The following is a 10710-nucleotide window of genomic DNA, read 5'->3' as shown; positions in this document are numbered from 1 at the left end:
CCACTAAGTAGGAATGCAATTTCACAATGTGTCCCAACAAAGTACTCCATGTACCCATTACCAACTTATTAGAATTAAAACATGAGATAAGATCTGGTTCCTACTCTGGACTCTAGACCAGAGGATAACAGTGGAAAATGATATGAGGGAGAATTAACCGCTTTTTCACTTGTTCCACGTTTTCAGGACACTGACTCATACTAACCACCCTTCCCTCCTCATTTGGAGTATTTCCAACTTCTGTTGGCCTGTCTAAATCCCACTTGTCCTTCAGAGGGGTCCGACTCAAGCCTGACTCCTCCAGGAAGTCTCCCTGGATATTCCAACCTTGTCTGAAATTATCGATTGAAACCACTGATAGATCTTAACATTATTCAAAGTGGGATAACCGGACATTGTGTACCTACTGGGTAGCGCAGAGGATGTATCTCTAGAAAGTATTCTTGCCAAAAACCAATCTTAATTGAATCCATGCTCAAGATTAACCACCAGCGTACAAGAAATAAGAGGACTAACATTAAATGACACATAGAATGCAATTAGAAGAAGTCTTAGAATGTCAAGAACTAAAGAACCAATGACCTACTGTCTTAAGTTAATGATATTTGTACAAATTTGTTTACTTTTGTAGATTTGTATCAGTTCTTTGTTAGCCACAATAAGTTAAAATATCACACTAGAATGTAGTGATTTAAAATAACAATTTATTATTTCTCATGAGTCTGTGGTCAGGTGGGCAGTTCTTTCGGTCTGGGCCAAGTTGAGCTGATCTAGGCTGGGTGTGTTCATGAATCTACGGTCAGCAGGCAGGTCAGGTGGGGACCAGCTCATCTGGAATGTCCTCGCCGGGAAAGTCCTCCTCCACAAATTCTCTTACCCACAGCAAGCTGTCTGAGCTTGTTCTCTGGCCGAGGCAGGGGCCCAAGAGAATATGTGGGATCATCTCACCGCCCGGACCCAGAAATCATGCGGCATCACTTCTGCATCCTGTTGGCCAAAGCAAGTCCCATGATCAAGCCCCGATTCCAAGGTGGGGAAATAGATCCCCATCTCTCAGTAGGAGAGGCTGCAAAGTCACATTGCTGGGTGTGGAGAGAGGCCAGTTACTGCAACCAATCAAACAGGGGGTTCGAAGAGACTACGTGCCTACCAACCAAATGCAATATGTGCTGTGTCCAGATTTAAACAAATCGGGTATAAAATCTCATTTGTGCGGTAATTAGGGATATTGAACACAGACTGAGTATTCAGTAAAATATGGCATTGCTTTTTAATTGTCCTTATTTATTTTTTAAATGTCCTTATTAGTAGAGCTATGTACTGAAGTATTTGTAGGTGAAATTATATGATGTTTGGGTTTTATTTTAAAATAATTCAGGAAAGGGGCACCTGGGTGGTTCAGTCGGTTAAGCGTCCGACTTCGGCTCAGGTCACGATCTCGTGGTTCATGAGGTTGAGCCCCACATCGGGCTGTGTGCTGACAGCTCGGAGCCTGGAGCCTGCTTCAGATTCTGTGTCCCCTTCTCGCTCTGCCCCTCCCCTTCTCATGCTCTGTCTCTCTCAGAAATGAACATTTAAAAAAATTAGAAAAAAATCCAGCAAAGAAAAAGAAGTGAGGGGTGGGTGGGGCTGTATGGATAGTAGAAGTATCAGAATGGCAAAAAGTTGACAGCTGTTGAAACTGGGTAATGTACACATGGGCATCATACACGTGTATGACATACATTTATGTATATGCCTTTGCAATCTTCTGCAATAAAACATGTTTTAAAATTGTTCAGCTTTCTTTCGCTCAGATAGTTTCATAGAGTGTGGTGTGATCATCACCGGTGGTTGAGGAACATTTAAAGAGAAAGTCTCAGTTTGGTTCTAGCCTGTCCTTAACACTTATCAAATGCACATTAATCTCCCTTCATGACAAAGTGTGAGCAGGTCTCAGGTTCCAGAGCCCTCGTTGGGTCCAGGATACAGCAAGAATTTCGCATCATTGTTTGATTTTTCAGTGTGTTTTTTAAAAAATTTTTTTAACGTTTATTTATTTTTGAGACAGAGACAGAACATGAACGGGGGAGGGGCAGAGAGAGAGGGAGACACAGAATCGGAAGCAGGCTCCAGGCTCCGAGCTATCAGCCCAGAGCCCGATGCGGGGCTCGAACTCACGGACCACGAGATCGTGACCTGAGCTGAAGTCAGACGCTCAACCGACTGAGCCACCCAGGCGCCCCTCAGTGTTTATTTTTTACTGTTACCGTCTCTCTACTATGAGTGATGCTGCTTTTCTGTTCATGGATAATAACACGAAGTGCTCTTTCTTTGTTATTCATTTATCTTATTTTTTTAAAGTAGGCTTCACGCTCAGGGCAGAGCCCAACGCGGGGCTTGAACTCACAACCCTGAGATCAAGACCTAGACTGAGATCAAGAGTCAGATGCGTAACCAACTGAGGCTCGAGGGCGCCCCACAAGTTTCTCTTTTTAAATACATTCAAGGTTATATAGAGAGTGCATTGGGTTTCTTTTAAGTGATTAAAGCAACAAAGGTACGGTGGTAAAAGTTACAGAGAGGACTGTGAAGGTGGTTGCTTTCAGTAAGTTGGGGTACCCACTGTAGCAATTGCACATCTTACTGGCTTTACTCAGTAAAATTCTAGTTCTCAAGTCACAGCTGAGGCAGGGCAGTGGGGGCTCTCTGGCTCTGTGGAAGCATTCAAGGACCCAGGTTCTTTGCGGCTAATGGCCCTGTAACCCTCCAGGCCTTGGGGTCCACTTGGACTTCGTCATTCAGCCAGCAGACTGGGGAAGTGAGGTCAAGTCCACAGTGTCACATGGAAGGATCTGGGTGCCAGGCCCGGACGTGCACACTTCACTTCAGCCCACATTCTATCAGCTAGAACTTCATCTAGACGCAAAGGAGGCTGGAGATGTAACCACATGCTCAGGAAGAAGGGTTTTGGCGGACAGTTAGCATTACCTCTGTCACAGCGGCCCTCAGATGAAAGTCGAGGCGAAAAAATGCTAAAAGATGACCCCAAACTCCTCGGTGTGGCACACAGTAGTCTCTGTGATCCTGGCTTTTTTAGTCAGGGTGCCCCCAGAGAATCACTACGAACAGCATAGAAGACAGGATTATGGGGGCGCCTGGGTGGCTCTGTCGGTTCGGTGTCCGACTCTTGATTTCAGCTCATGTCAGAATCTCACGATTAGTGGGTTCAAGCCCCATGCCGGGCTCTGTGCTGACAGTGTGCAGCCTGTTTGGGATTCTCTGTCTCCCTCTCTCTCTCCACCTCCCCTGCACATGCTCTCTCTCTCTCTTTCGAAATAAATAAGTAAACTTAAAAAAAGAAGAAGACAAAATTACAGGGATTAGCTGGTACACAGTTGTGGAAGCCGGGAGAGGAGCCTAGGCAATGATCTTGTGTGGATCAGCTGTCAAGGGGGAGGGCTGGGCATGAACTGGAGCAAGGCCAAACTGGAACCTGGAAGGATGAGCTTGGAGCCACAAGGACAACGGAGAGGAACAGCTGGAACCTGTGTTCACAGTGCCTGGGACCTTGCCTCGACCTTCAGAGCATTAAAAAAAATGGCTTTGAGGGGCGCCTGGGTGGCTCAGTCGGTTAAGCGTCCGACTTCAGCTCAGGTCACGATCTCATGGTCCGGGAGTTCGAGCCCCGCGTAGGGCTCTGGGCTGATGGCTCAGAGCCTGGGGCCTGCTTCCGATTCTGTGTCTCCCTCTCTCTCTGCCCCTCCCCAGTTCATGCTCTGTCTCTCTCTGTCCCCCAAAAAATAAATAAACGTTAAAAAAAAATTTTTTTTTTAAATGGCTTTGGGGGCACCTGGGTGGCTCAGTCCATTAAGCGTTCGACTTCGGCTCAGGTCGTGATCTCACAATTCATGAGTTCGAGCCCTGCATCGGGCTCTCTGCTGACCGTGCGCAGCCTGCTTCGGATCCTCTGTCCCCCTCTCTCTGCCCCTCCTCCACTCACGCACGCTCTTTCCCTCTTTCAAAACTTAAAAAAAATAAAATATTAAAACACACACACACACACGGCTTCAGTTTCACTTCCACCTTCCATATTCTCACACAGATCTTTCAGATCTTTCTCGTGGCCAGTGCCAACCCAGAACCATACAGGGAAGACAATCCTGGAAAATGATTTCTAGCCTAGTTGAACACAGTGCAAGCGGTACTGGTCGTGGACCTGCGGAACGCTCTGGCCTCATCCTCCACGACTCTCTCCACTCTCGAGCGTAACATCCACCGTTGCCATGCCAGCTATTTACATCTTCTCAACCCTTCCAGATGTTTCCTTACTTTATCTCTGCTGTTCTCACTCTCCGGAATGTTCCTTCCCGTCCTTGTCTCGCACCCAACTCCTCAGCCTTCAAGATCTGGTCAAATGTCACCTCCTCTAGGAAGTCTTCCCTGCGGTCTCCGGGCAGAGACGGGAGAATGGTAGAGCCGTACACACAGCAGAAGGTTGTGCAATGTGCCGTGCAAGTCTTCTCCGTGAGCCTTGAAATCTTCAGCTAAGTTCCTAAATGCACTAAGTGCTGAGCGAGACTGCATTTCTTCTCAACATTAGTGACGACGCTGGGCTTCTCACCTCGGTCTGGCTCAGGGGGGAGGCGAGGTAGCTCACTCAGGCACAGGAGCTCTGAGACCGGCTGACGCTTGGGGGAGAGGGAAGCAAGAAGAAACCAAATACAGGAACAGGCAGAAATTGTGGGGAGACCTTAGGCTGCCCGACCCGGAAGCTGGGTGGTCCGGTCTGTTTTAACCGAATCTCTAAAGGAGAAAGATCAACATGCTACACACACGAGGCACATTGGATTTCCACTCTCGATTCTTTATTCTCTTCCCCTGTATGGCCTTGAAGTACGAGAGAGAGAGAGAGAGAGAGAAATATATTTCCCTGTCCTGTTGATGATGGACTTGGACATGTGACTTTTTTTCCAGCCAATGCAACGTGGGCAGGAGTGACTAGTTCTAGTGCTAGTTCTGAGCCAAGGTGTTAGGAAACTTTACTTGTGTCTACTCGCTCCCTTGCACTTCTGCTATTCACCATGAAAGGAACATGCCTGAGCAGTTGTTCATCCGAACAGGATGACACGTAGATAAAACATGTGGAACATACACCTGAACTCATCTGCAGCCAGGAGCCAAGCCCAGCGGTTTCAGAAGAGCTGTCCTGCACCTGTAGACCAATGAGCAAGAAAATCAATGTTTGGGGTGCCTGGGTCACTCAGTCGGTTAAGCGTCCGACTTTGGTTCAGGTCATGATCTCGTGGTTGGTGAGTTCGAGCCCCGTGTCAGGCTCTGTCTGACAGCTCAGAGCCTGGAGCCTGCTTTGGATTCTGTGTCTCCCTCTCTCTCTGTCCCTCCCCCACTCACATTCTGTCTTTCTCAAAAATAAACATTAAAAAAAAGAAAAAAGAAAATTAATGTTTGTGGTGGTTGTTTAACCACCTAATTAAGACATAATCCACTATGATAAAATTCAGCCTTTTAAATAGTACAATTCAATGTTTTCTCTAGCAAGTTCACAGTTGTGCAACCATCACTACAATCAGTTTTAGAACATTTTCATTCTCCTAAAAGGAAAACTCATACCCGTCGCATTTAGCAGTGTTCCCCCATTGCCCTGTTTGTGGTTGTGCACAGTGTTACTGGGGCAATAGCTGCCACACAGGTATCAGAAATGGATCTAGTGTAAACAAGTCCACAATTTTTTTAATTAAAAAAATTTGTGGGGGGGGTGCCTGGGTGGCTCAGTCTATTAAGCATCTGACTTCGGCTCAGGTCATGATCTCCCGGTTCGTGAGTTGGAGCCCTGCGTCCAGCTCTGTGCTGACAGCTCAGAGCCTGGATCCCACTTCGGATTCTGTGTCTCCCTCTCTCTCTGCCCCTCCTCTACTCACACTCCGTCTCTCTCTTTCTCAAAAATAAATAAACATTAAAACATATTTTTAAAAATATTTTTAAGTAATCCCTATGCCCAAAATGGGGCTTGAACACATGACCCAGAGATCAAGACTCACACGCTCTACTGACTGAGTCAGCCAGGCACCCCAAGAGGTTGACAGTTTTACATTCTCCTTGTAGTTCAGAGTAAGAAAACTTTACATGCACACATCCACCCAGATCTCCCTACACACATTGACACGACAGTACACATAAGCTCAGACACTTTCACTTTACACAAATACACCAACACTCAAAGACACGCTCGTCTTCACCGATGCAAAGATTCACATACAAGACTTATGTGCACACACTGACAATTACATGCTTGTACACTCACACACAGATAGCAGCTTCCCAAGCTCCAGTTATTCAAATGAGTCGTCACAATTTTTCCATATCTGCATGTAACATATGCTTTTATTTCCTTAATTTTTTCTTTAAATGACTTAACATTTTTATTTAAATAAATTTGTTTTTAAAGGAAAGTGCTACAAATAGATGGTCCTCATTTCCCATTTGCTCTTGCCTCTTCTTCTGGCCACACCCAATCCTACCCATTCCACGTGAGGGTGGAGTATCCAGTCGCCAGCTCCAGGAAGCTCCCGGACCAAAGGCACACAACCCATGCAGTTACACGGGACCCTGCACTCACAAGGACCTCTTGCTTACGTTAGCAATCTACTGTAAGCATTTGGAAACTCTCAGTAACTCGTTAATTAGAACTACAACGTATTTTCATTTTGCACCAGGCCCTGTGAATTCTGTAGTCACCCTTGCCCAGGACCACTGAATGTACCAGCTTCTGTGGGCTTCCCAAGGTGACAGCTCTTCCACCGGGAGCTGAATCAGAGAAGGTCACATCTTACACAGCTTGGACCTGGGAGTCCAAGCAGATGGGAGTGTGCATCTTGGCTCCGTTTACCAGCTGAGTGACCTTGGGCTGACCTGCCCCGACATCCACAGGGCCCAGGACAAGCGTACAAACGGAGGCCTGCAGGCCGTGTGTCTAAAAGTCTTCATGGGGGCGCCTGGGTGGCGCAGTCGGTTAAGCGTCCGACTTCAGCCAGGTCACGATCTCGCGCTCCGTGAGTTCGAGCCCCGCGTCAGGCTCTGGGCTGATGGCTCAGAGCCTGGAGCCTGTTTCCGATTCTGTGTCTCCCTCTCTCTCTGCCCCTCCCCCGTTCATGCTCTGTCTCTCTCTGTCCCAAAAATAAATAAACGTTGAAAAAAAAAATTAAAAAAAAATAATAAAAGTCTTCATGGTATAAACAAGTTTACAAATTGTCAAATAAAATACGTTTTAACCTCCTATTTTAACAAACGAAGTTTGTTCATTATAACAAAGTGAAGGAATATGTGTAAAGCTATGGTTTTTATATGTCCTAAAATTGGCAAAATATCAATGATGAGTGAATTAAATGATGATTGTACGTGCCTGGATATTGTATTGATGTGCCAGTGTTGAGAGAGAGTGCCTGCACATGCGCCTACATACACATGTGCACGTAAGTGGGGGAGGGGCACAACATCTCAGGACAGGGTGACCATGATCAGAGCCAAAATCAGGTAGATGCTTGACCAACTGAGACACCCAGGAACTCCTCTAAATGAATAATTTAAAAATACATAATTAATAAAGGATTATACATTTACTCCATAAAATTTTTCTTGCCTTTGTTTTATTTTTTTAAGTTTACTTATTTTGAGAGAGAGAACGTGCAGGGTAGAGGCAGAGAGAGAGGGGAGAGAATCCCAAGCAGGCTCCACACTGTCAGTGCAGAACCCAATAACTGAGAGCTCATGACCTGAACTGAAACCAGAATCGGTCACTTTATTGACTGAGCCACCCAGGCACGGCTTCTTGCCTTCATTTTAGCAAAATTGCTCATTATGTTGTTATAGTAAAAGTTTTTACATAATGTTTGTGCTATTGACCGTGATGATCTATTTTTTTTTTAATTTTTTTTTTCAACGTTTTTTTTTTATTTATTTTTGGGACAGAGAGAGACAGAGCATGAACGGGGGAGGGGCAGAGAGAGAGGGAGACACAGAATCGGAAGCAGGCTCCAGGCTCTGAGCCATCAGCCCAGAGCCCGACGCGGGGCTCGAACTCACGGACCGCGAGATCGTGACCTGGCTGAAGACCGTGATGATCTAAAGGAATAAAAAATAAAATGAAATTCTATGGAAGTATAAAAGCTTGAATATATTTTCATCAGCATGTGAATTTTTTTTAACGTTTATTTATTTTTGAGACAGAGAGACAGAGCATGAACGGGGGAGGGTCAGAGAGAGAGGGAGACACAGAATCTGAAACAGGCTCCAGGCTCCAGGCTCCGAGCTGTCAGCACAGAGCCCGATGTGGGGCTTGAACTCACGGACTGTGAGATCATGACCTGAGCCGAAGTCGGCCACTTAACCAACTGAGCCACCCAGGCGCCCCCAGAAATGTGAATTATTAAAGTAAATGTAAAAAATTAACAAACTAAAATATTTTACTTTTATTTATTTTTAATTTTTATTTATTTTTGAGAGCCAGGGGAGGAAGGGCAGAGGGAGGAAGACAGGATCCAAAGCAGGCTCTGCACTGACAGCAGACAGCCCGATGCAGGGCTCGAACTCACGAACCATGAGATCGTGACCTGAGCCGAAGTCGGATTCTTAACCAACTGAGTCACCCAGGCACCCCAAATATTTTATGTTTTTAAAAGTTATTTTTTGGGGTGCCTGGGTGGCTCAGTCGGTTAAGCGTCCCACTTCAGCTCAGGTCACGATCTCGCGGTCCGTGAGTTCGAGCCCCGTGTCGGGCTCTGGGCTGACGGCACAGAGCCTGGAGCCTGCTTCAGATTCTGTGTCTCCCTCTCTCTCTGCCCCTCCCCTGTTCATGCTCTGTCTCTGTCTGTCTCAAAAATAAATAAACGTTAAAAAAATTTTTTTAAGTTATTTTTCTCCTAGAATATTTTATTAACTTCTTCTGTGAAAATTAAATTCTCTATTAAATTAAAATTACCTTTTAAAATCAAAAGGCAAGGGGAGGGTGGCTCAGTCAGTTAACCATCCGATTTCAGCTCGGGTCAGGATCTCACAGTTCAGCTGTCAGCACAGATCTCTGCTGTCAGTACAGAGCCTGCTACAGCCCTCTGTTCCCTCTTTCTCTCCTGCTTATGCTCTGTCTCTCTCACAAATAAATAAACATTAAAAAAAAAAAAAGATGTGGGCCAAGCCTGGGATCCCATCGGAGATTCAGCTGGGGAAGGACCTGCTTCTAGGTAGTGGTCCAGGATTCAATTCTTTATGGGCTGGCAGACTCAGTCTCAGCTCCTCTCTGGCTATTGGCTGGAGGTTGCCCACCAGTCTTTTTGTTTTGTTTTGTTTTGTTTTGTACCGTGGGGGCCTCTCCATATTGTGGCTTACTTCAACAAAGCTAGCAAAGGAGAGCATCAATAGGGAGAATCTGCAAGCAAGCAGTAGTTACATCCTATGCAAGGTCATTACAGATGTGAAGTCCTATCCCTGTTGCTGTATTCTATTCGTTAAAATTGAGTCACGGGTCCCATCCACACTTAAAGGGAGATTACACAGGAGTATGAATGCCAGAGGGTGAGAATCATTGTGGGACATTTTAGCATCTATTCCCTACAATTGCCATGTGTAGTTGTTAAAAAAATTGCACTAATGCGTGAGCACCTCCAGAAGGACAAAATGGAACATAAAAAGCAGCCTGAATTCCTTATGCATTTATGCTATCAGAGAGGAAGGAATCTGCAAGTTCATCCATTTCTCTTTGCTCTTATCTAAGTGCTTGCAACTCTCAATTATCCCTCCACTAGAACCAGAACTGGAGTGGCCATCTCCAATTAGGCAGCAGTACGACCCATGACACTACATTTGGACACGACTGTTATTTTGAGGTCGTGACCTAAGAGATACGGAGAAGCTTCTCCCTGGGGCCTGAATGATGTGAATCAGGAGAGAGAAGTTTAGGATTACAAGTTGTTCTGTGACAGCCTTGGGTGCCAGAGTCTGAGTGACAGAAGCCCCATGTGTTTTTAATAAATTCATCCTTCATGTGTGTATGTTTGTAATATTCAGGGCTGCTTGAGCATCCTCACAACATGGCAGCTATATTCCAACCCCATCCCTCCCCCCACAATGAGGAATCAAAGAGAGAGAGAAAAGTGGAAGTCACCATGTGTGTCTTTTATGACCTGGATGTGGAGTTCACACACCATTATTTCTGAGATATCATTCTAGTTATTACACAGGTCAGCCCTATTCAGTGTGGGAGCATCTTACACAAAGGTACTATAGTAGCAGAGTTCTAACACAGACCCCAAGCGGGGCGCCTGGGTGGCTCAGTCGGTTAAGTGCCTAACTTTGGTCCAGGTCATGATCTCGTAGTTTGTGAGTTCGAGCCGCACGTCAGGCTCTGTGCTGTCAGCTCAGAGCCTGGAACCTGCTTTAGATTCTATGTCTCCCTCTATCTCCCCCACATGCACTCTGTCTCTCTCTCAAAAATAAATAAACATTAAATAAGTAAACAAACAAACATAAAAAAAATGAAAACAGCCCCCAAGCTTCCTCCCCACTGGTGTGCATGTGCCATAGAATCTCCTCTCCTTGAATGTGGGTAGGACTTGTGAATACAGTGGATGTCACTCATGATTATGTTGGGTCATAGGGCAGAGGAGATTTTGCAGATGTAATTAAGGTCCCTAATCAGTTGATTTTGACTTAATCAAAGGG

General features: G+C 45.7%; 1 long non-coding RNA gene across 1 annotated transcript in view; it reads right to left on the bottom strand.

The window, feature by feature from the left end:
• Positions 1-684: 684 nt before the first annotated feature.
• Positions 685-10710, bottom strand: part of LOC124518459 (uncharacterized) — a 28043-nt gene continuing 18017 nt past the window's right edge. The window contains exon 4 of the long non-coding RNA XR_006963676.1: positions 685-987. This is a non-coding gene — a long non-coding RNA (uncharacterized LOC124518459). The remainder of the gene's footprint in view (positions 988-10710) is intronic.

The sequence above is a fragment of the Lynx rufus genome, unplaced genomic scaffold, assembly GCF_022079265.1.
Source record: "Lynx rufus isolate CCGP_SWC_20201006 ecotype Redwood Valley unplaced genomic scaffold, mLynRuf1.p SCAF_24, whole genome shotgun sequence".
NCBI lineage: Eukaryota > Metazoa > Chordata > Mammalia > Carnivora > Felidae > Lynx > Lynx rufus.
This window is presented reverse-complemented; position numbering and strand designations above follow the sequence as displayed.